We start from the raw sequence: 27,801 nt of genomic DNA, 5'->3' as shown, positions 1-27,801 counted from the left end.
GTGCGGTTCTTGGCGCTTCAGTCTGGAACCGCGGGACCGCTACGGTCGCAGGTTCGAATCCTACCTCGGGCTAGGATGTGTGTGATGTCCTTAGGTTAGTTAAGTTTAAGTAGCTCTACGTTCTAGGGGACTGATGACCACAGATGTTAAGTCCCATAGTGCTCAGAGCCATTTGAACCAATTTTTTTCTAATCCACGTAACTAAACGTTAATCTGAATTTACATTAGTCATTTTCGTAACAAAAGAGTTGCCTCCAGGCAATTATTTATTCTTCAATAACGAGCTTAAATACCTTGCGTAATATACTGCCTTGTCAGACTTGAAACGGCTACGTATTCATTACTGTCCGCATTATTGATCAGATATTGGACAGTTAGTGCCCCTATAGGGTTGGCGACTTTATTATCTAATTTCTATATTATTTCAATTAGTTTTGTTGTGAATTCCTTGAGACGTATGATACACCTTTTCGTTTCGTATCTTATGTGAATGATGACACTGTTTTAAGTATTAAACAAAATCCACATAAACAGCTAGTGCTGTAATAAAATAAAACGTCTTGATATACACTTCTCTCCACTAATCGGTCAAAATTTCTTCGGAGAAAATAGCCTAACCCAGAATCAAGTTTATTATCCATACGCGATCAACGTCATATTATTGCGTTAACAGACTAGAAAGAGGGTACAAGACAACAGACAATACGAAAGGCAATGAAGGTAAAGCAATGAAATTTGCAATGATCCAATGACAAAGATCACGCTAGATAAGATCTGACGGACAATACGGCGTAGACAGTGCAAATATAATGATATTTGTCTAAGGACTTTTTTTATTTTACTAAAGTGACAAAACTGATATGTGCGTTTGTTGCATTGTTTATTATATGAGCCTGCACATGACAACGTTGAGGTAATACTGTGTCACGAACGTGGTAGGGTGATCTTGACAGTAACATGCTAAAACTAAACCAACACGACTACCAGAGGGACCACACCATACGATGTCAGTCTATCGATAGGGAACCAACATGGAATCCCTTAATTAAATTTGTTTTTCACCTTCATTGAGGTCAATTGGTATAATTACCGCTCTCAACATCACTGTCAGCAGATGAGTTGATTCCCCGGGGCAATATGCCTAGTGTGTATCTGAAAGCGCAAGCTTTCATCTTTGTATCACAATGTTACTTAGTACCAATAAGACTTTAGAACACTGCATGACTTTTCGTTCTCACATAAAACTTAACACTCTTGCGTATTAACATAAGAAGTACTAATGTGCATATTTCTATGTACCTAGTTATTATGTTCATTTTATAAATTATGTTAAGACGCTATGCACCGTAGCGACAAGAAAATAGATCATAAGCTAAATGCTGGAGTACATAATCGACATTTGGTATGTAATACGATTTTAATGAAGCACGTCAAATGTTTCAATAGATACACAGAGTATTTCAGCACGGGGTGGTAGTAAGGATGAATTCTAATAAAACATTCCATTCTACATGTGTTCCGTTTTTGGTGGTTACCGAAATAATAAGAACAGAAATAAGTTTTCACTTCACTTGTTGACACTCCAGGTACTATGACTTTACCCAACAATTTTTATGGTTGTCACTAAGTTTAACGGTCTTCTTAAATCTAGATAACTGAATTATTCAAGTGCAACTGTGATAATAATTTTTTGGGCCAATTCCATTATAAGCATGCCGCGTGATTTTACAAATGCCGAGTATGGCCGCTACGACGGAGGCGTTGTGCACACAGAGAGGTTTACTATCGAAATTCCGAAATATTGCTTTCCAGGAAGCGTCAAACAACATACCACTTCCTTCCATATATGTCTCGTCAAATGTCTACAACGAGAAATTTCGAGAATATTATTCTGAAATTTCAGGTACGATGTTCAGATGTGTGTCAAATCTTATGGGACTTAACTGCTAAGGTCATCAGTCCCTAAGGAGACGAGATACTGCCAGAAGTAAAGCTGTGAGGACCGGGCTTCGGTAGCTCAGATGGTAGAGCACTTTCCCGCGAAAGGCAAAGGTCCCGAGTTCGAGTCTCGATCGGGCAAACAGTTTTAATCTGCCAGGAAGTTTCATATCAGCGCACACTCCGCTGCAGAGTGAAAATCTCATTCTAGTCCCTAAGCTTACACACTACTTAACCTTAATTATCCTAAGGACAAACACACACACCCATGCCTGAGGGACCAGCCACACAGTCCATGACTGCAGTGCCCTAGACCGCTCGACTAATACCGCGCGGCTTTCAGGTACGCCAAGATTACTTGTAAATATTTTTATTGATTACTGGTTTCGACAGATCTGTATTCTCATAATCGGATCTGTGGAAACCAGTAATCAGTCTAAAGATTTACAATCGATCTTGACGTGCACAATATCTCCGAATAATGCAACAACTCAAATCGCCTCCAGGTATCGACATAATGTCAAATGTTTATCAAATTTTGAGAAATTAGAGCTAATACAGAGATTCACCGACATTTTTCCTTCCCTCGCTCCACTGGCGAGTGTAACATTGAGGAAGGGATCAAATAATGGTACCAGTTGAAAGGTGGCTACACTGAGCCACAGCGCCAGAGATCGCGCCAGAGAGTTTTGTTTGGCCGCCTCCACTGGCAGTGATTCTTGAGAACTTGTAGTAGGCAGTGATTATTGAGATGTCATAGTGGGCAGTGCTTGTCGAGGACTCGTAGTAGTCAGTTCGTGTTGAGATGTGCTAGTGGGCAAGGCTTGTCGAGATGTTGTAGTAAGGAGTGCTTGTTCCATGTTTTATGCAGTTGTTTGATGGGATAAACAGCAGATGGTTCAAATGGAAATACTGTAATGATCAGAGTGCTTTTCGTCAGTATATATGAAGGTAAAATATTCTGTGTTTTTTTTCATTATATCAGTGTCTTAAATAATGCGTCATTACAGGTTCAGTCAACAAAGCATCTGACTTGTGTTCTTGTATTAGAGTGTAATTCTGGTTTTCTTGAGTAATTATGGTATTTCTATTTTCTTTAATTAATTCAGTATAAATGATATTTAAAATTTCTTGTGTTATTGAAGAAGAACCGTGCCAGATGCATACGTTGAATCATACTTCCACACACAGAACAGTTATACTTGTGCTTTGGTTTCGTAGGTTTTATAGTTGCTGGGGACTTAATTAATTAATTGTGTTAATGAAAATTTCCATTTCATTCTTTGTTGTTGTTCTATGCAGTCAGATTGCGTAATAATACTAGTCAGGGCCAACCGTTTACGAGACTTCGTAATCGGACAATCAGCTACTAAATCAAAAAATTAAAATTATTTGCATTCTATTTTAATTAAGCTCCATGCACGTGGCGACCGCTGCTTCGGATCGTCCCTTGGAATTCTTCTGATTGTAAAAATAGTAGACAGTAGGATTGTTGTAGTAATTTGTAGTTTAGTAATTATAATGTTTTGCATGTGTAGATTTGGTAATTGTCATTCTTATAATGGTATTTTTTCTCTGAATTTGAATTGTTGTCTTGTATACGCGTTTGACGATTTAGTGCAATTATTTCAATTGTTCGTTAATCGTGTTTGAGGGAAACATTTCGAGTGAATGGTATTGTTGAAGATAAAGAGTCATTGTCTGTAATTTTCGTACAGTGACGAGTTTTGTTTGTTTTGTAAATGATTACGCGATCAATGAAAAAGGCAAAAATGATGAATAGTGAGAATGACGAAATTGTTGACATGGCGAACTCGCCAACACAAGAGAACAGTACGTTGAATAATGACGTGGAAAACAATGTAATAAGTCGGGAAAATAGTCCGGAACCAATTCAAAACTTTTCACAATTAGAAAATTTTCAGAATTCGAGATTAACGACAGAAGATTCTGGAATAGTATCGAACACAGATGGCTTTACAGCTATGACGAAGGAAACTGGTTTTGCGAGAAATGTTAGGGGCGAAAAGAATTTCGAACCAGATCAAATGGAGCAGTTGATGGGTGTAATATTAAATTTGGCATCTGAATTAAAAACACAAATAGGAACAATTCAAACTGAGATGGGAACTTTGAGATCTGAATTAAAAACAGATAGGGGAACAATGGAGCAGTTTCGATCTGCATTAAAAACTGATATGCGAACAATGGAAACACGGTTTGGATCTGAATTAAAAACAGAGATGAAAGCAATGACAACACGATTATGCTCACAAATAGGGACATGTTTCAAAAATACGAAAGATGAATCAAAGAAAGAAATTAGAGAAGAAGTACAACCGATTTTGAATGCTCACAATAATAGTTTAATTTCAACAGAAATCAGACAAGAGGAACAGGACAGAGAACAGGAAGAAAAAGATCGCGTGATAGTACAAAAATTTTCAGAGTTAAATTTACAACGTGCACACGATAATGAAGAAGTATTTGAAAGAATCGAGGAATCCGTACCAAATGACAGCACAAATGACTCAACGCAACAGTGTGAACAATCAACTACTAAATGTAACAATACCGAAACCGGAGTTGCGACACTTACGGAAGACGTAAACTTATCGGAAAGAGTTGAGATTTCAGATAAACTGACAAGTCTTAGTTTAAATGGGGACACAGATTCGGATGATACAGCTCCATTGCCATGTGCAGAAACCGAAGAGTACCAGAACATAAATAAGCATGTTGAAAAACAGGGAAAATTTAATGAACGTGTTAAAAGGGAAGTTGAGGCATTACGAAAGCAAGTCAAACAAATTGAAGGCGAAATTGTAGGAAAGGACAGCAAAAGAAATTTGGAATCACAGTTAGCAGAGGGGTTTGAAGAAAATAATTTGTTTCATTTACGGGATGCAACAAGGGAGCGCCAGGCGCGCGAACTTGACAATAATCAACATTGGGACTGGAACAGACGCGGTAGGTCTTTGTCGCCGCGAGGCGGAAGCTTTGACTATAAACACTTCTTGACTGTTCGGAAATTTAAGATCTTCCGCAATTCTAAGAATGACATACATCCATGTTCATGGTTAGATCAATTTATGTACGCACTTCCGCCAAATTTGCCACTAAGTCACAAACTGAAATTTATGTGCAGCTATTAATGTCCTCAGGGGATTCACTACACTAAGTGAATATGTGTCGTAGCGCTCACAGGGCCCCGAGCTGTAGTGGTGCTATTTCCCTTTTAGTTTTCTGCACCGCTGCCTACTCTTTCACTATTCTTTGCATCTATAAAAACAATTCTTCTACTATCCATCTATCTAGACAGTAGGTAAACAATAACCGGATTTGACTGTTTTACCCAAAAGAGATTTCGGAAATTACCGTTTGGACTTACTGTATCTTCAGCAGCATTCATTCGTAGCTTAAATGAAATTTTACCTGTTTATCTTCGTGACAATATTACTTCACATGTTGACGATATTCTTATTGCTAAATGTTCTTGGAGTGAGCACAACAAAATTTTGGATTCATTATTACGTATTTTTGCAAGAGTTGGCATTACAGTGAACTTGGAAAAATCTGAATTTGGTCGTTCTCAGGTGAAATTTCTCGGTCACATTATTTCTACAGAAGGTATTCTCCCTGATCCAGAGAAACTAGACGCTATTCGTAATTATGCTGTTCCTACCACAAAACGTGATGTTCGTAGTTTCCTTGGTGTCTGTAATTTTCTTCGACGCTTTGTTAGATTGGACGATTTGGCCACACCTCGTTTATGTGAACTATCTGGAAAGAAATCTAATTGGTGTTGGGATGAGGAATCTCAGTCAGAATTTGAACAACTCCGTGATGCTTTAGTTGCTGGTCCACTTCTTTCGCATCCGGATTTATCTAAAGACTTTTGTTTGGCGACGGACTCATCATACAAAGGCCTAGGTGCACATTTATTTCTAGAGACAGAAGAAAACGACGTTGTAGTACAGAAGACTATTGCATTTGGAAGTCGTGTTCTCTCTAACTCCGAAAAGAATTATTCGATTACGGAACTTGAAGCTTTGGCTGTTGTTTGGGCTTTCACAAAATTTCGCACATTTTTGTTCGGTAGACATACTAAGGTTTACACTGATCATCGAGCTTTGGAATTTCTTATGTCGACAAAATTAACTCATGGCAGATTGTCACGATGGGCGTTGTACCTACAGGAATTTGATTTTAGTATTGTTTACATACAGGGATCTTCAAATATTGTTGCTGATGCTTTATCACGTGCACCTATGGGTTTGAAACAAAGTGCTGAAGAGGACTGCAAAGAAAACCATTATTGTTTGATGTACATTCAAGGTGTTGCGTTTGAGAACTTTATTTCATCTTCGCTCCAGGACATCGCTAAGGAGCAAAATAAGGATCCAATCTGGAAGGACATTAAGGAGAAGTGGAGGAGAAAGGAAAGCGTAGCGATTAGACAGCATTATTTAGTTCGCAATGACATTCTTTTCAAACGAAAATCGGTCGAAAACTCTGTTTGGTTAGTTTGTATTCCTGATGAGTGGGTCAATAAATTGATTTGGTACACACATTTTAGTTATGCGCACTTTGGTCCCAGAAAATGCTTTCATAAATTACGAGAAAATTGCTACTTCAGTAATATGGAAAAACGCATTCGATCTGATCTTGCCAAATGCAAATTATGTCAAAAGGCTAAGCCGCCAACTGTTTCTCACAGAGCACCGTTGTTTCCTATCATTCCAGCGAAATTAAAGGAGATGGCTGCAGTCGATTTGTTCGGCCCAGTGGTTCGTTCTACTAATGGTTTTGCGTACATTTTCGTAGCAGTGGAATTGACATCAAAATATGTGTGTTTTACACCTTTACGCAAAGCAACAGCTCGTTCAGTATCCAATGCTTTCATCATACATTTTCTTAAAGAAGTGGGTCATGTTGATAAGGTTATATCAGATAATGGATCACAGTTTCGCTCTAAAATTTGGCTTCGTACTCTACGGCGTCGTAAGATTAAACCAATTTTTATTTCACTTTTTCACCCTCAATCTAATGCTTCAGAGAGATGGATGAAGGAGATCAATAAATTGTGCCGTCTTTATTGTCATCAGAATCACAGAACTTGGGATCAGTATCTTCATATTTTTCAAAACATTCTGAATGAACTTCCTAATGACTCAACTTCTTTACCGCCTCTATTGATATTAAAAAATAAAGTACCAACAAATCGCATTTCTGAAATCGTTCCTTTTCCGCCTTCACGGAAACTGCGGCATTCTGAAGTTGTCAACCTGGCTCTACAAAATATTGCATCTGCGGCTGCTAGAAGAGAGAAATCAGCTAAACGTCCTGGTCGTTTAAAAATTTTGTCAGTCGGTCAAAAGGTGTTAATTAAATCTCACCGTTTGTCTCATAAAGGAAAAGGCTTATGTCGCAAATTTTTTCTGCTTTGTAACGGTCCATATAGAATTCGCAAAATTATTCATGATAACACTGTTGAAGTAGAAACTCTTTAAATCTCGGCGCTCTAAGGGAATACATCATATATCGAACGTAAAAATTTTTGTGGAATGACATACTTTTGAGAAACCAACAGTTATACGTAAACATGCGGAGAGTACAAGGATACCGCGCCGTGTTCCGGCGGCGGCAGATACTCAAAGCAACAGTGAAGTCTGCGCGCCGCACAAGGCAGTCGTTGACCGCAAACAATCACTTCCTACGTCACGCGCCTACAGCTGATCGAGCGCTCAGTGCGAATGCACTGACAGACGTAAACAAATACACAGTCTAATTTCTCGGATTAAATTCAGTATAAAGCTATGGTGGCTTTATAAATTATGTTATTAACGTTCAGTATTTTTCAGGATACGGTTGTATAAAATATTTAAGACCTTCAGGTAAATTCTGTGCATGTCCGACATTAAGACGACTTACTATGGAGAAAATTTCAGGAAGAATGTAATTTCGAAGAAAAAAGTAATAAACTGAAAAAGGTAACTGTTAATTGAGTTTATTTTTCAGGTAACATATTTCCACTTAGGTACGTACTTTAGACGTAAATTTCTGCTCGCGATTACGTGACTCACACTTTGTGCTAATTTCATGTTCTATGAATTTACTTGTGAAGCGACGTGCTTGCGCACATTAACTGATTTTGACAATGATTGATTAATGAATAGGGTTGTTATTTGTATATATTATGCATCGCTTGGCTGCACTGCTCTTTCACTGATGTCATATTTTTTTTATTATGTGCCTGCTGTGCTTATTTATTTAAATTGTAATTGACAACTGATTAATTGTGCTGACTGTGGTTATGTATGTAAGATATACTTTCTGATTTATCTGCTTGCGCCTTCATGTTTACTTATTAAGATTACATATAAACATTTGTTTGCTTATGCTGATATGATGCTAATGACTTGTTTATTACGTAAGATATATGTTTGCTGCTGTGCGTATGGATTGCATATTTACACACTTCTGTTTTGTTGTCATAACTACTCTTCAATTTAGAATATAGAAATGCTGATATACTGTGTACGAACATAGAGTTTAGGTTACACTGTGGTATTAATTATAGATTGTTCGCTTGGCAGAGCCTCGTTGTAGGAATTGTGCTGCATCCACTTGTTGACATTCAGTTCTCTACTGGTATATTTACTCGCTATTGCATGTTTTGCTTATGCTCAGTGCCTTATATTTTTAAGATAAGAAAATGAACTGCTATAATTCGACGAACGACATGAGTACAAGAAACTTCATAGAAGTCACATGAGCTGAGGTTTTATGGAAGCTGTATAAATTTATGCTAATAGGAAGGAAGCTAACGACACGACATACCAAAACTAGGTTTAGACCATTGACAGTTATTACACTGCATTTTTCGTGAGCAATTGAAATAGGAAGTGACACTTGACACAAAAAATACTCCACATGTTTGCTTCTGCTATGATTCTTGAAGTGGTGTACACACTGTGAAATATTATGATCATTCACACTCCGTAATCGTACTTAATTACTGAGAGTTATTCGAACTAAAGTCTGTTAGAGGTCATGTCTGCATTTCTTTTATTTAATGATGGACAAGGAACCAAAATGTATCTTATAATTTATAATGAGTAGAAAATTTGGGTCAGATGGATTACACAGAGGTTGTGTGTGGACACTGTGTCTTCGGATTGTATGGGATGATGAATTGAAGTTGCACTAGGATTTTGTCTGTACTTGTTCGAGGAGACTGACTAGAGGAAAGAGTTGTTATGGAAGTGAAATGATATTGGTGCTGAGGTTTATATATATCGACGTAGTGAAGAGGTATTATTGAAGTATTAAGATTAAGTGATGATTATTGGAGTTTTCGTGGACAAGAGGTAAGGTAAATGATATTCATGATAAGGTTTATATGTATCGACGTATTGAAGAGGTATTAGTGAAGTATTGAGATTATGTGATGCTGATGATTATTGGAGTTTTGGTGGATAAGAGGTAAAGTAAGTGAGGAGAATATTTTTTTTTTGTTGGTCCATATGGAACAAGGAGGATGAAGATGGCAGACTAGAACACTCAAGTAGAAGGAAGATTGTCTACACACACACTTTGTCAAATCACTAAGCAGTATATACTTTTTTTGAGAGAGGAAGCATTTGCATATCTTGGTACACTGACAGTTGTTCATCAACCGTACATTTTGATCTGGCTTGGCAAACATTGGTCTTGACATGATGACTATGACGTTGACTAACTATTATTGACTGTTATACATTGCTGCCACTACTACTTGATACACATGATGAACATAAAATTTTGACAGAATTGCATTTACACAGTTAACACTATTCAACTACACAGTAGCACTAAATGTGGATGAAAGATGAGTGAGTGTGTTTTGTGTGTTTTCCTTTTATAATCCCAGAGAAGTGATCCCAACCTATCTCCTAAATATTATTTTTCTTGTTTGTTGTGGCTTGCACTGACACCCATAAATATTATAGGTTTACTGTTATTGTGTACTGTAATAGTTAATGTGACAATTATCTTATATCATTTGTGTGTTTATTAGAATTTATATGTTTAGTGTGTAAAGCATTTGTATGTGCATTCAAACTATTGTTCATGCCTGAACTGTCTGATTAGTAATAGGGAATATTATGGACTGTTATTTGCACTTTTTCTACATGATTGGTGCCACTAGAACATGTTTAATTTCTGCTGATGAACAGTGTGATTAGTGAAAGTGAATATTATGGACTGCGGTCTGCACCTGTTCAACATTGCTGGTGCCACTGATGGAACTGCTTATACTGAAATGGTGTTACTTGTTGATGTCTGCACCTGCTCAACATTGCTGGGTGCCACTGATGGACTGCTTCTACTGAAATGATGTCACTTGTTGGTGTCTGCACCTGTTTAACATTGCTGGGTGCCACTGATGGATTGCTTCTACTGAAAAGATGTCACCTGTTGATATCTGTACCTGCTCAACATTGCTGGTGCCACTAATGGAACTGCTTATACTGAAATGGTGTTACTTGTTGGTGTCTGCACCTATTCAACATTACTGGGTGCCACTGATGGACTGTTTCTACTGAAAAAATGTCACTTGTTGGTTTTTGCACCTGTTGACCATTGCTGGGTGCTACTGCTGGAACTGTCAACTGCTTATTCTTGAGCTATGGAAAGCGTTTATGTGAATATTTGTATAAACTGATTTTTTGTGTATTACTGTTTGTGAAAAGTTATGAGACTCTTACCTGCACATATTCGTCATTGCTGACGCTATTGATTGAACTGTTTAACCACATAATACTTGTGTAAACTATTATGTAAAGTCACATGTATGAAAGAATTTGTATTGCTTACTGTATTCTATATATTAGGTTATTGAAAGGTCAGTGCAAAGCCAATATTTTATCTAGTGATATGATATTTACGCATTAATATTATCTTTTATTTTTGTCTGTATTTTTTTTTGACGAATTTGGTGGTATTTTCACCACCAATGCTGGCAAAAATACCATCAAATTCTGGCCCGTGGAGGAAGGGCATATGAAAGGTGGCTACACTGAGCCACAGCGCCAGAGATCGCGCCAGAGAGTTTTGTTCGGCCGCCTCCACTGGCAGTGATTCTTGAGAACTCGTAGTAGGCAGTGATTATTGAGATGTCGTAGTGGGCAGTGCTTGTCGAGGACTCGTAGTAGTCAGTTCGTGTTGAGATGTGCTAGTGGGCAAGGCTTGTCGAGATGTTGTAGTAAGGAGTGCTTGTTCCATGTTTTATGCAGTTGTTTGATGGGATAGACAGCAGATGGTTCAAATGGAAATACTGTAATGATCAGAGTGCTTTTCGTCAATATATATGAAGGTAAAATATTCTGTGTTTTTTTTTCATTATTTCAGTGTCTTAAATAATGCGTCATTACAGGTTCAGTCAACAAAGCATCTGGCTTGTGTTCTTGTATTAGAGCGTAATTCTGGTTTTCTTGAGTAATTATGGTATTTCTATTTTCTTTAATTAATTCAGTATAAGTGATATTTAAAATTTCTTGTGTTATTGAAGAAGAACCGTGCCAGATGCATACGTTGAATCATACTTCCACACACAGAACAGTTATACTTGTGCTTTGGTTTCGTAGGTTTTATAGTTGCTGGGGACTTAATTAATTAATTGTGTTAATGAAAATTTCCATTTCATTCTTTGTTGTTGTTCTATGCAGTCAGATTGCGTAATAATACTAGTCAGGGCCAACCGTTTACGAGACTTCGTAATCGGACAATCAGCTACTAAATCAAAAAATTAAAATTATTTGCATTCTATTTTAATTAAGTCCCCATGCACAGTAGCTCCCTCCACCACATTCCGCCAGATTGCTCGCAGAACACTGATGTAGATGTAGGCCTTAGACAGAGATTAATTAAGATTAATTAGGAAGTAATTCGTTCGCCCTTAGGAACAGTACCAGGTGGCGAGGTTAAATCACTACTGAAATTTACCGAGCATTAACTTGTGTTCACTTTGTCACAATTACACTTATAGCTCTTTTCTGAGAATCATACCAATTTCCACATGAATAATACGGGCCCATCTATAATTCGTCCTTCTCTTCAGTGAAAGTTTAAATACTATTTGTCTTATGCGATGAGCAAGGAGAGAAAGCGGAATTACCTTAATGAAAGGAGAGGCAATAAAATAGGCATAATTAATGATTGCTCGTCCGCTACTAACAGATTGGTGTAGTAGCGTGAGAGAAATATTTCAAAGCTAGTAACTGCACTGCATAAAAATGCGTCTTTAAAAGGATCGCAGTTCATGAAATGAATTTTAAATAAATATAGGTTATTTTATTGATCCCGTAGTATGAATTTGAGGCAGCAGCAATGGTGGCTGAATAATAGCGTCACTGTATTACGAAGGCAGAAAGCAAGGCCTGATAGGTCACCAAATGGAGACAGCAGTGGAAATACGATGAATGTTTGCACAGATGTGTTGGGCGGTGCCTTTAGTATGCCCGTCGTTCGCGTTATGCCGCTTCTTTCAATTCTGAGCACACAGTGATCACATAAAGATTTCTAGAACAATGGTGTCTGCCGCCAGGTATGGGTGGTCGCTACGAGGTTTCGCTTGATTTCAGCAACTCCACATGACGTACTACTCACGCATTTCCTTCTTCATGGGAATTCTCGGCTGCACATTATAGGTGCAATGAGGATGCTCTTAGAGCGTTTTCGACGTCAGATGTTTGATTAACCAACACACACCCCGGACTTGGCTTCCTCTCAAGTTCATCTCTGCTGACAAGAACCGCTGGCTGTAAAGACAATGACTTGGCACAGACAACTAACTGCAAACCAGACTAGAGATGTGGCGGGAAGCATAGGCAGCTGTCTTCTGTAGCGAGGGTGTTGAGCGACGACTGTGTAAAGAAGTAGCTAAAAGGTTAACTGCTGCAAATAAACGTTTTTGATTTTCACCGTGGTTTCCATTTCACGACCGATCGGACCTTACTTTCCAAATAGCCCGCATAGTAACACCCACTTTCTTTAAGCACTCACCGTTATAGAGCCATGTTAGAGTAGGTAATGTCAATAATGGTAAACAAAAGTAACACAGATTTAAATTATATATATTTAATCTAGATTGTAGACCAGCGGGCTCTTCTGCTTTCTGTGCAGGCAGAAAAGGTGCTAAGAAGTAAGTGAATGATACAGGATTATCTGAACTAGACATGTCAGTTGTTTTAAAACAAAACCATAACAAAAATTCCTGCATCATCTTAGAAGGCTGTGGATTCTTTTTTTTTTTCACGATGTTCTGTTACATGGCATTCTTAGACAACTCAAGCTTAGTTGGTTTAATTGTTGATACCGGATTTCGTTAACTGTTTTACTATTAACTTTTCGAAACAGAAGTAGAAATCACGTAGTGAACCCGTTATACAAAAAGTAAGAATATTCTAAATGCACCTTTATCTACCGGCACAGTTGATACCTCCATTTCAAATTACTGGATCTTCATTATCAGAATGACACTTCATAATGACGTTACAGGACACGAAAGAAATGGACATCTATGTTGGAACCTATTGAGACACATTTTCTGTTGATGGAGCAAAAATTTCCCTACTGCTCTACTGACCATTCAGAATTTCAACATCACGAAGGCGGAATTCAGTAAATGTCAGAATAGCGTGAAGTGTGATACGCAAATGATTAGCATTTCAGCTCAAACTGCACAGAATATATACGAATAAACAATCTACATTGTGAGTGTCACAATAGGATTCTCGTCCAGAAATAGCATTTGAATCGAGTTTCTTCCTGGGAGAACCATGTTATGTCGCGTGTAAGAAGGGGAAAAGTCTACGAGCGCATGTCGGAATGTTACCACTGCAGGGTCGTGGCTATCAAGACTGTGGTTTTTCGTTCCACGATATTGCTTCTTTCGTTAGCCGGGTACGCAAACGAGTACACACAGCCGGAAAAAAATACGACACCATCAAGGACAAAGTTATTTGACTGACAAGTGACGCTGCCTACTGTAAGAGTACGTGATCAATTCAGAGCAAATGAAACTACATGTCACAGTAAAGATTGCTCAAGCAGTCGCATCAGTGCACAGTGTGCAGCCTTCTGGCGACAATGCAGACTTGTATCTTCGCATGTAAACGATCTAAAAGGTGTCGAATGTCCTAAGCATCTTGCACCTTGTGTTGCAAGCAGACACTTCGCAATTGTCCCTGATGATTCAAAAAGCGCAAAATGTGCCGGGAATGCAGTCGGTTACGGCTGCCTTCACAATACGTCGATCTCGACTTCCAGAACCTGGTCTGCAGGTATCAGAATGTTACACAGCCCGGTGTTAAAAGCAGCGACACACCACAGATACACTTTGTCCAGCATGTGCAGCATCCCATCGATACATCCATCGAGCTTCCCGCAGGCCCAAAGTATGACACCTTTTAAATGGCTGAAACTGTTCAACAGGAGTGTGTACTCCCCCGTGAGACATGGTAGTACTCTAGGATTAATGTTGTAAAGCTTTAAACCGAGTACAGTTACTGCCCGTAAAATCGAAACAGTGGCTTCACAGACAGGCCTCGTGAGCGCCATCTGATCGCTGTTACGCTTCCCAGATGAATCAGTGGCACTGTAATCCCTAAATAAGCTCCTATTATACCCCTTTGCCATTGACGTCAGTCCTTCAGGGTGCTGCAGTTTTTTTCTGACAACATAGTCGGTTTTGGAGGGCCACAGTAAGTGCCAAGCAACACCTCAACGGAACGTCGGCTAACGGCTGCAGCGAGTATACATACTGTCCATTCGATTGTGCTGCCACGTCATGTACCTTGAGTCCCGAGACGGTCCCGTTCGTAGCAAGACAAATATGCACACGGACAGTACGACGACATATGGAGAACAACAGTGTGTCGGCACGGCAATCACGCGGCAGCAGAGAGAAGTGCGCCGACGGCAGTAGGCGGGGCGTCAACACCTCACGAGAGAGTGTTCCACCTGATCTTCTCAGGAGAGCTCTGGTTCCGTGTTCAACACAATGATGGAAATACCCATGTGTGGATGCTCAGAAGAGAGCGAACGTTGTCACTAGATTACATTCATCATCGTCATCCTAGCTCAGCACTTCGAGTCACTGCGTGGAGTACAGTTGGATACGCAACACAGTTACCTCTAATTCGCTTAACTGCTAAGCCGATCGATGTGGCCGAGCGGTTCAAGGCGCTTCAGTCTGTAATCGCGAGACCGCTACGGTCGCAGGTTCGAATCCTGCCTCGGGCATAGATGTGTGTGATGTCCTTAGGTTAGTTAGGTTTAAAGCCGGCCGAAGTGGCCGTGCGGTTAAAGGCGCTGCAGTCTGGAACCGCAAGACCGCTACGGTCGCAGGTTCGAATCATGCCTCGGGCATGGATGTTTGTGATGTCCTTAGGTTAGTTAGGTTTAACTAGTTCTAAGTTATAGGGGACTTATGACCACAGCAGTTGAGTCCCATAGTACTCATAGCCATTTGAACCATTTTTGATAGTTTTCTCTAAATTACATAGCTACTAAATTACATAGCGGCTGTTCCGTTGCCAAAGTGTTAAGTCTGGGGACTGTGGCCTACCTTCAAGATCCCCGAGGCGCTTTACACACGTAAACGAAAACATTATGACCATTAAAAATGTTCAAATGTGTGTGAAATCTTATGGGACTAAACTGCTAAGGTCACCAGTCCCTAAGCTTACACACTACTTAACCTAAATTATCCTAAGGACAAACACACACACCCATGCCCCAGGGAGCACTCGAACCTCCGCCGGGACCAGCCGCACAGTCCATGACTGCTGCGCCCTAGACCGCTCGGCTAATCGCGTGCGGCATTTTTATGACCATTGCATACGGCGACGTTGGATATCGCATAGTGGCGTTGCGGACATGTGACGAGGTAATAAAAGTATGTAAGAGGAGCCGACAAGGACTGGGGACCTCCCGAGCGAAGATATAAGCTACAGATGGGGAAATCCATTGAGATAAGCGACTCTGACGAAAGGCAGTTTGTTAGTACTCACACTCTGTGAATGAGTATCTCGAAAACGGTGAAGGTGGTCGAATGTTCACGTGCTACTGTCGTGAGCATTTACGGAAAGAGGTAGAAGGACAACTACCAGTAGACTGTAAATAGTTGGATGTCCATAGACCCAGAATCTTCTCTCTCTGCAAAGTAGGATAAATAGTGATCTGTGGCATCTCTGTTGAAAGAGCACAATGATGCTACATGTACAGTCGTGGACAAAACGAGCGAGACCCCTCGCCTTTTCGTTATGCTGATCCGCACGGCTTTAAAGTCTGCTACACAGCATAACAGGCAAGGCGACGAAGTGCTACCAACATACTATGCGCAGGCGTGAAATTGACAAACTATCTGAACTTTTTTAGACTGTATTCCATAATTTCTAAGACTATATTAATGCTGATTAGTGTGTTAAATACAACACGTAAACATAAGACAGAACTGAAAGAAGAAACGCTAATTTGTATGAAACGGACGAATAAAAATGAATTTCAGCTTATCCAGATAACAGACAAAGAACCCCAGACCGTTACGAATTAGCAAAATATTATCCGCATTCGCCCGCGAAACGGTCTGTGTCAACGTTCAGACCAGTCATACTGGATTACCATTGCTGACCTACCATGAAAGTGTGCAAATTTAGCAATGCGTGAAGATTCATAAAGAAATTCACTTAAACATCATTCAGTGCCACACTTAAGTCAATTCCATTATTGACAGAAGCGGAAAAAGGAGGCAGTATCATGTATGAAATTCTACAAGAGTGTCGTATTGACATCCACAGAGCGCCAGTACAGAATAAAGGTAGCGATAAATCGTATTGGGTGCGCGAGAATTTCTTAAAATTGCTTTACTGATATTCTACCTGCCTCCATAGAGATTAGAACCGAAAACAAACCAGACCTTCCTTTCACTATGCTAGCAGACAACCTAGGCAAACAGCCCTCTATTATTACCCCAGACATGAACAAGCCGGCAATTTCGCAATAAAAATCTGCAGTTTCTGTTGCATAGAGCTTTCTGGACTCAAAAACATGAATTTTCTTCCTTTATGTCACCACTTATGCGACAATCATTCGGGATGATTATCGAAATAACAAATTACTGTTATTAGAGAGTAAATTTTGTAGGATAATTCTGCACCACCCCAGGAAATAAACGGCTACATAGCTGCCAAACGTATTCTGCATTGTTTCGAATTCTCCACTAGACTCGCCACAGCCAGAAAACGTTCATTAGCAGAAGTGTTTCTTAAGCTAGCTAGCAATGAGAATGTTCGTACTTCTAAAACGCGGTGGCATTAATACTGGGATGTGAATTACCACGTGTATAGGCAAATACATTCTATTTGCATTCCTGTAAACGTGATTTGGATCGAAAACGTAGCTACGACTAATATGCTTATGTATCGACAGCAACTAGAACATTTCGAATAAAGAGTAGCGGGTGTTATTTATGCGGCCCTCATCTTCAGTGTTTTCGTTGTTAGGATTTCGTCACCTAAACCGGTAAAAACGGAACCCTACTAGTCTCACTTTCTTGACCGTCTATCGGTCTACCCAACCCTTAAAACCCGTTTACCTCCAGAACGGGTGGACATAATAAGCGGAAATGTATCGCACTTCTTGCTGTAACCGGTCCCTTGCTGGTGTAAAAAAGTGAGCTTCTATGTCAACGCAATCAAAAGATACGACGGTTTATGTAAAGAAAATTTACGCGAAAGGTCAAAAAATGGCTTCAAGAACTATGCGACCTAACTGCTTAGGTCATCAGCCCCTAGACCTAGAACTACTTAAACCTAGCTAGCCTAAGGGCATCACAGACATCTATGCCCGAGGTAGAATTCCAACCTGCGACTGAAGCAGCCGTGCGGTTCGTCACTGAAGCGCCTGGAACCGCTCGGCCACCGCAACGCGGCGAAACCCTACTCACCTCATGTATAATGATAATATATACTGTCTAGTGAGGATAAACGGTATTCTCCAGCAACTCAGATCGTTTGATCACGGAACTTTTACGAAGCTACATTCAAACTTTGTCGAAGTCGTCTGCAATATCCATTACAAACACCCTAGGAACTTCGTATGCGATATCCACTTCTGAATACGCTGGCAGATAATGCAGTACTATAACAAGTAGGTGGGAACTTATTGTTATTGGTCCATGCATGACACTTTATTTCAATATCACTTTAACGCGCCTAGGTGTTCGTATATGGCTGAAATTAATGAACAAAAAGTAAATAAACAGTAAACAACTTCGATGTTCAGATCAAGTGAAAGTCACATGTCGTAATTACAACATAATTTCGTTGTTACATCTACATGACTACATCAACAGGATTTCTTTGCAATCCGGACTTACGTGCCTGGCAGAAGGTTCGGATTATTTCTCTACCGTCCCACTCATTAACAGTGTGCGGGAAAAGGGACTACTTAAATCTTTTCTTGCGAGCCTTGAATTACATTATTACTATGGTTTCTTCTTGTGTAAGTACCCTAGGAAATAATGTTTTGGCATTCAGAACATATGGTGGTGATTGAAATTTCGTGAAAAGATCTCGTGGCAACGAAAAACGCATATGTTTTCATGAATGTTACCCCAACTCGATTATCAAATCTGGGATCCTCTCTCCCCTATTTCGTGACATTACAAAGCGTGCTACCGTTCCTTGGACGTTTTTGCGTGCACGTCTGTCAAGGATATTATAGCAGTGGACGGACAAACGTAGTGTAGGCAGTGTTTTCAGTTGGCCTGTTGCGTATTCTTAGTGTGCGGCCAATAAAACGCAGTCATTCGTTTGCCTTCCCCACAAAAGTATGTTTTCGATCTTTCCAGTTTAAGTTTTACTGGGTACTGAGATGAACTGACAGTGCTTCGACTTGTGTTTTGTCATGTAACCGAAAGTTAATTATTGTTATTGGACGCAGCTTTCGTGTTTAATGTATTCCTCAGTCAACAACAGTAGACTCCTCGTACACCACACATAACTGTTTCAAAGTATTAAAGTGTTACTGATCTTACCATGTTGCAGTGGTCATCTTAACTTGCCGTTTTGAAAAAAAGGAAAATATTTTAGCGAAATGTAGCAACTAAGAAGCGGAGTATCCAAACAAACAAACGTTTCCGGTTTAAGTAGTTGCAGTAGGTCTACTACACAGTAACGTAAATTAGGAGCAAAGTCCATAAGTAGATCCTCATCAGGAAAACCAGCCCTCATAATGCAAAGTGCAACTACAACAAAGAAAGTTTCCAAACATGTCAATGAGTAGTCGAGGAAAGTGGACGCATTCTGTCTACTGAATCCCAACGCACGCAATTTACGAGGGGGCACGCCAAGTGTCAGACCCCGATCTTGCTTTTAACTACGCTCATTGAAAGAGGGGACAAAATAAGCTTAAACTCTACCGCTTCTGAGAAAACGACGGTCAAAGTGTTCAATGCGTTGTTGCTATAGTGTAGATACCGCTTAGCGGTTAAGGATTCAACTGAAGCGGTGGCTCTGCGGCTACCATAGCGACTTCGGAACTTTGCGCTGCGAGTTCGAAACCCGGTTTTTCCTTTTTTCCCCCCTCACTCTCTGAATTATCTACGAATGTTTATTCCAATTTATGATGAAACACTGTTGTCGTTATTCGTCAGTTAATTTACTGTGTAAAGAAATAAGTTAAAAAGGGAACACACAGTGCGTAGTGGGGCGATCACTCTGTTGTAGAAATAATTCAGAAGCCAAGATCGCTTAAATACTGTCTACTGGATAACCGGTTTCAACACACTAAAGGTGCCATTATCGGATCTAAATGTAGATTAACATTGATAAACCATTTGGATATAACGATACATGAGGCAGACGAGATGATTTTATATCAGCTTGTCTCATTCGTTTATTATTTTTTTAATTCATTAATTACACATAAAGTTAATTGTCGAGTAATGACAACATTATTTCAACATAAATTAGAAAAAAAAACATTCGAAGATAATTCTGATAGAGAGGCAGGAAAATAAAATAATTAAAAAACCCAATATGGTCTCGAACACGGGAATCAATGCTAAGAAGGAACGACGGTAGCCACTGAGCCACCGCTTCAATTGCGTTCTCGGCTGCAGAAGGTATCTACACTAGAGCAACAGCGCGTTGATAACTTTGGCCGTCGTTTTCTCGGAAACGGTCGAGTGTCTGCAGATAAGCCGAAACACAAGTTCGCTTATTTTGTCCTCTCCTTCACTGACAAGGGGAGGCCGCCAATTGTGAAATTCAGATTCGATTCATACTGCGCATAATAAAAGCTCATGGCCAGAGGTGTAATGTGGCAAAGCACCAAGATGCACTTCTCAGCCGTTGTCGAGAAAATCGACAGTTAGAAGAAACCGCTGCGGTGAAATACTCTCTACGATTCATAATTTTCTACAGCGTCGTGGCGCAGCGGTAAGCGCTCGAGTTCGTAATCCGAAGGTCGGCGGATCGAATCTCGCTCCATGCAACTTTTTTTTTTTAGTATTTGTTTTTTGTAATTCAAATGTGTGTATAAACACACACACACACACACACACACACACACACACACACACACACACACACACACACACACACATATATATATATATATATATATATATATATATATATATATATATATATAATTCCCGGCAACAGGTTGCAACAATTATGCATATAATAAGTTGTTGAAAGTCGTTTGTCGTGGAAAAACTGGCGACTTCGAACATCATTATGTTTTCCGCAAACAAATTTGTATTTCACAAATGTTATTAATTGTCTTCATAATGTTAACCACGTATAGTTAGCGGAAGACGTAGAAACGATATTCCGAAACGAATACGTATAGCGTAAGTCAAACGTTCGAATTAGAATAGAAACCCCACGAACACAAATTTGCTGTGGCAGGTATGAAATATAAACTCCGTTAATCGCTCGTTACACTTGAAGGACAGATGTTGAATGGGCCGAAACAAGCCGCCGCATAACAGCGTAGTTGCCTGCTAACTTCGAAAGAAGGTAGATGCGGTCCCTAGCACAACTTATAACACCGTCGAAAATCAGTGCGGACGTGAGAGCTTTGGTACACCCTGTTAAACAAACGGTAAAATGGAGACGGTACAATTGGAGAGCGATCCGCCTTCACCAACATGCATAAGCAATTCATTAATAGTTTATATATATATATATATATATATATATATATATATATATATATATATATATATTTGAATTACAAAAAAATAATAATAATAATAAAAAAATGTTGCATGGCGTGAGATTCGATCCGGCGACCTTCGGATTACGAACTCGAGCGCTTACCGCTGCGCCACGACGCTGTAGAAAATTATTAATCGTAGAGAGTATTTCACTGCAACGGTTTCTTCTAACTGTCGATTTTCTCGACAACAGCTGAGAAGTGCATCTTGGTGCTTTGCCACATTACACCTCTGGCCATGAGCTTTTATTATGCGCAGTATGAATCCAATCTGAATTTCACATTTGGCGGCCTCCCCTTGTGAGCAAAGTTTCGGGACAATCAGCCTATGACACTTTGCGAGTTCCCCTCGCTCGTCGAGTCGCTTCTTACGCCCGGCGAGAATTATGTATGCCTCCGAGTAAACTGCGCCACCTGGAAACACGGCGAGCGGGGATAAACACGTTTTCCTTCTTATAAGGCAACCCTCTACAGATAAAATTCATGAAGTGTTCTTCAGGTTGCCTCAGATATTTCAGAAATGTTTCTTGCCTCAGGCCTGCCGCATATGCAAAACGTAAACATTTCATTTCATGTAATATTTATCAGGATAAGACATGACAAGAGTGGACCAGTCCCTTCTGAGAAAAATTAGAGATTTTAAGTTGCTCCACTATGTAATGACACGGGTATGGGCTTGCGATCTCTCTTTTATGCCATCGATTTCCGTGTTACACATACTTGGCCACTGCGTTGTGGCTGCCATCGTGGAGGAGGCAGTCTGTTTCCTGCCAGCGCTGTTTCCGCAGCCAATATTAACCGCGACGAATCATTCAGTCAACGCTAAATGGCCCATCTGGCTGAGGCAGACAAGGGCGCTATAATAGAACTCCATGCAGAGGGATCTTCAAATGCCGACATAGCAAGAACTATGGGTCTTCACAAGTCGACGGTAGCCAGGTGGATCAGACGAAAGGAAGAGAGTGGTAACTTGAATGGGAGGCCTCATGGCCGTCGCCGCAAAACAACAGCAGCTCAGGATCAGCAGATACGCCGTTTCAGTGAGAACCACCCATTTGTCAACGCACGACAAATTCAGCAAACTTTGGGTCTCAATGTTAGCAGTAAGGCCGTCACTCCTCGTGTAAGGGAAGGTGGACTGAGAGCAAGAAGCGCTGCTGTGAAAGAGACATTGACTGTTTCCCAAAGAGAAGCTTGCCTTGCTTTTGCTACTGAAAATGGCGACAAACCTCTCCAGTTTTGGAGGCGAGTGATTTTCACGCACCAAAAAGTTTTCTCTACGGCATCATCCGGAAAAGTACTAGTTTACCGGCCTAAATGTGCTAGGTATAATCGAAAATATATTTACAGTTGCCGAAGGAGTGGCAGGTTGTCGGTGCCGGCCGGTGTGGCCGTGCGGTTCGAGGCGCTTCAGTCTGGAACCGCGTGACCGCTACGGTCGCAGGTTCGAATCCTGCCTCGCGCATGGATGTGTGTGATGTCCTTAGGTTAGTTAGGTTTAAGTAGTTCTACGTTCTAGGGGACTGATGACCACAGATGTTAAGTCCCACAGTGCTCAGAGCCATTTGTAGTCGGTAACGGTATGGGCGTGGATATCGGCCGAAGGGTGTGGGCTCCTGTGGGAAGTGGAAGGAAGATTCGATGCGCGCAATTACATATCAATTCTGGAGAACGTGATGTTGCCTGCTGTGGCAGCAAGATTTGGCGATGATCAGATCATGTTCCAACAAGATCGCTCGTCTATTCATATGGCACGTGTGGTTAAGAGGCGGGTCGACGACCATAGTAATATTACTGTAACGGAATGGCCACCTAAAGGAGCTGACACGAATCCCATTGAGAATATCTGGGCAGAAATGGTCAGAGTAATACGAGAAAAGGGCAGTCACCGTCGACTCGCCGACAGCTTTCTGATGTGATTCATGACGCTTGGAATGAGTTACTTGAATCTCCTAGTTATGTGGCTCGAGTTGTGGGCTCAATGCCCAACAGACTTCGAGCTGTTGTGGAAGCCAAAGGAGGCTTCACCAATCAGCTGTTTCAAGCTTTGTTTCTTTCTTCTTCGTCTTTTTTTTTTTTTTTTTACTTACAGACGTATATTTTATATAATTTCAAGGAAACGCAGTAAATGGAATGTGGACTGATTTTTGAGGCTTCATTTTGTGACGGCTAAACAGTGCTGCATCATGGGACCCGCTATTTGTCCACATGTGGCTGAACATCAGAGGTGTAAAAAATTTTGAGGTGCCGAAGTTCTCTGGAAGAATAACGTCTTTTAGACAAGGAGATGATTTTTAGTTCATTTCATTTTAACCATTCACACTATGATTTGACATTCTAATCTTTGATTTCATTTTATTATTATGTATCTTTTCTCCAGTGAAAGTCAACGGTAGTAAGTTTCAAGATATGAAGAATAACTGGAAGTTTCTAATTTGTGGAAAGCGTATTTAACAGTTAATATTTTCGACAAATCTGTAGTTATAGGACATATTAAGAAGCGAGTCAAAAATGGCATTGTGGAATGATCAGGTTGGTCTCTAAAGGGTAACGACGATAAAATAGCAAATATGAAACTATGGGTAACAACTATTGTTGATGGTGAGGAGCCATAATCGATATGTCACTTTTCCGTAATTGTATTTCTGAAGTTTATCGTCAATCCTAGGACTGACACCGATACTCTGTTTTACGTAAAGAATACAACCTTCAAAATTTATTTAGCAGCGCAGAATATTAAATCACAGTTTATAGATCAGGAACCTAATCCAACTGCCTTTAATTTTATTTTCACGGATGACATTGAGACAGTAAATAACAAGAGAAATAAGAAAACTCTCAGAATCAATATAGAGAATTCAAGTATCATGTGAATTCAAAAGTTTGCTATAATAGCGATTAATTGCTTTTTACAGACCCCTTCATGCCTACGTTTTCCGTCAGACAGACAATGTTTGAAACTAGGACTAACGAGGTAAACAATTTTTCCACAAATTGTCAAATTGGAAGTCGGAGAGACAGTTACATAAATTACGATGACAACAAACGTTTTTCAAGTAAACTGATCACAGGAGGCATCCAACGCATTTATTGTGAGTTACATGCACAGTATGTAAACTGGCAACGCCACCAACACACAATACCACTAACAAGGGAACATCCCCATCGCACCGCCCTCAGATTTAGTTATAAGTTGATACAGGGGATAGGCCTTGAAAAACTGAACACAGATCAATCGAGAAAACAGGAAGAAGTTGTGTGGAAGTATGAAAAAAATAAGCAAAATATACAAACTGAGTAGTCCATGCGCAAGATAAGCAACATCAAGGATAGGGTGAGCTCAGGAGCGCCGTGATCCCGTGGTTAGCGCACGCAGCTGCGGAACGAGAGGTCCTTCCGTCAAATTTTCCCAGGAGTGAAAAGTTTAATTTTTATTTTCAGACAATTATTATCTGTCCGTCCGTCCGTCCGATGCGAGGTAACCGCGCCGTAGTATGATGACGCTACACCTAAAAAACACAGAAAGACATGACGTCAGTCGACTATAGCGCACGGAAGAGAGAGTATTCCTGCTAATGAGGCTCCCTGGCTGGCAGTTAACTGTTCGCTACTTTGGACGAGAGTGCATTAAATACGTGCGATGCATTGCGTGGGCAAAATGAATCCAGCAAATATAGCTCGTGACTCCAATAACAATGTCAATGAATATTTTCCGAACTGTAAGGCATCGGAAAGTTCCTTAAGGGATCGAACGATTGTCGAACATTTGTATGATTATTTCCTACATTTGTTGAATAACAGTACGTGTGGTGATGATTGTCTGAAAATAAAAAAAATCAAACAACTAACCCGAGGGAAGCCTTAAACCAACGACCTCTCGTTCTGCAGCTCCTCACGCTAACCACGCGACCACTGCGCTCCCGTGCTCAAGCTATCCTTGATGTTGCTTATCATGCACACGGACTACTCAGTTTGTTTGGTTTGAATATTTTTTTCATAGGTCCACACAACTTCTTCCTGTTTTTCGAATGATCTGTGTTCAGTTTTCAAGGCCTATCCACTGTGTCAACTTATAACTAAACTTGAGGAGGGTGCGATGGGGAGGTTCCCTTGTTAGCTATGAAACAACTGTAGCAAAACGGAGCATCCTCGTTATCCATGTGATGGATAAGACGACTAATTCGCAACATAAATGTCAATGTAAGCATCAGTTTCTGTTGGAACGTGCTTCCCGGACCAAATAACATACATTTCCTACGTCTTCAATGCGAATCATGTAGCAAATGTAATTTAAAGGACATAAAAATATCGAGTGAATTTACTAAAATAATTATGAACCACTTGAATTTGCATTCAACAGGCAATGTTCAGAAGTCTGGTGTAGGAGTACTGCATGCTCTAATTCGAAACAACAAAAATCAACAGAGTAACTATTATTGAACGTCATCAGGTCACTCATCGAGCATTCCTATGCAGTACTGTTACTGGTGACGTGTTATGATGCCTTTATCGTTAACTTCCTAAGAAGAAATGAAGGGCTGAGCCCCACCAAAAGACGTAAACTCGAGGAAAGAGTTGCGTGAACATATTATTTTACATCTGATAAATCCAAAAGTGTGTTTTGGGCTACGAATTCTGCCCCCAGGGTGTGTGCAACACAGCTGGAATTTGTTGCCAACAACTGAGACACCTTTCGGTCACAGTGTAAGAAAATCGAGCAACAAAACTACATCACCTGTGCTACTGCATGATAACGCACTATGTTGATTTGAGAAACAAAACTATCCAGGAGATTGATAGGAAAGTCGTCTCTCAGGCACATTTGTATTGATAGGGAAGTCCTCTCTCAAGCACTTGTCCCTCTCGTCATATATTTGTAAAATTTTACCTTTCCCACTCTAGATCGATCAACCGTCAAGGCAATTCATTTCTAGACGAAAATACTTTTAAAACTACTCTGGTTTATTGACATCGTTAGAACAAGTAGGTTTCTACAGGCGTAGAATTTGTAAACAACTTTAGCATTGTCATATCGTTTTAGATATCGTGAAAGTAAATTCTGCTGCTAATTAATTTCTCTTTGATAATTACTGTTGCGTTTAGTAAACTAATGGAAAATGCAATTAAAATATTCACTGTACTAATACAAACTAAAGTCAGCTTAATACAGAAACATCACGACGGCAGTCTATCTTAATAAAGCATTAAGTTTCTGTGAGACAATTGGGCTTATTTTAACACGAATTAGTAGGATATTACAGACTTTACACTTAGAAAAGATCTGTATTTATTTCATTTCCTGTACCATTCGTAAGTGTTATGAAAATGGGGCTTTTCATAGATAAAATTATGTATTCACAACAACAAAAAAATGTCGGCAGAAAACAAAAGTGGCATTATGAATCTGGCAGTACCGTAAGGTTTTCACTCTGACACTAAGAGTTACTGAAAGTAGCAAGAAGAATTTTGCTCGAGCGTTGTCTTACGATTCCCTTATTAAGTTTTTATCTGCCTGCTTGTAGCTGTGCTACAAAAGAATTAAAAATCTGGCTTTCAGCAAGTCTCGAAAGGCGAACAAAAGCAGCTTGCACCTGGTTACTAAGCATGTTACCTGGGGACTGGTTTTTTCTTAAAGCGGGAAGACATCCTTTTGTGGTTCAATTGGCAAATGTCAGTCAGACGTGTGACGTTAGTCTAAGCGTTTCGGTGTGTTGAATTTGTACCAATGATTTTTCTACACGTTTTTTCTGTCCCAAATAGAGTTGAAGTCTCCCATTAGTATTTTCACGTCATCTTGGTGAATTTTGCTCATGGTATTTACGAGTGTGTTCCAGAATTTTTCAACATTGTCGGTGTTTTTCTTATTTTCGATGTTGGTGGGTTCAAATGGTTCAAATGGCTCTGAGCACTATGGGACTTAACTGCTGTGGTCATCAGTCCCCTAGAACTTAGAACTAGTTAAACCTAACTAACCTAAGGACATCGCACACATCCATGCCCGAGGCAGGATGCGAACCTACGACCGTAGCGGTCGCGCGGTTCCAGACTGTAGCGCCTAGAACCTCTCGAACACTCCGGCCGTCGATGTTGGTGGGGACACGTGCATTGATGAGTGTATATGTTTTACTGGGGCTCTGAATGACCATAGTCATAAGTCGCTTGTTGACGGGCCAGCCGCGGTGGCCGAGCGGTTCTTGGCTCTTCAGTCCGGAACCGCGCGACTGCTACGGTCGCAGGTTCGAATCCAGCCTTGGGCATGAATTTGTGTGATGTCCTTAGATTAGCTAGGTATAAGTAGTTCTAAGTTCTAGGAGACTGATGACCTCCACTGTTAAGTTCCATAGTGCTCAGAGCCATTGGAACCTTTTGATTGTCGATCGGTGTGATTTCTTTGACAGAGTTGATAGATCGGTGTTCGAGAAATGCAATGCCGAAGATTGGTACGCCTTTCGTTACCTTTTGTTGTATTCTGCTCTTGAAGATGCAATGGTTTCCCTAATGCACGGTTTCATTGTCAGTTAGTCGTGGTTCTTGAAGTGCAAGGATGAGAATTTTTTGTCGGTCCATTTCTTTTGTGAGATTATT

Source organism: Schistocerca nitens, chromosome 1, assembly GCF_023898315.1.
Source record: "Schistocerca nitens isolate TAMUIC-IGC-003100 chromosome 1, iqSchNite1.1, whole genome shotgun sequence".
In the NCBI taxonomy this organism is placed as follows: domain Eukaryota; kingdom Metazoa; phylum Arthropoda; class Insecta; order Orthoptera; family Acrididae; genus Schistocerca; species Schistocerca nitens.
This window is presented reverse-complemented; position numbering follows the sequence as displayed.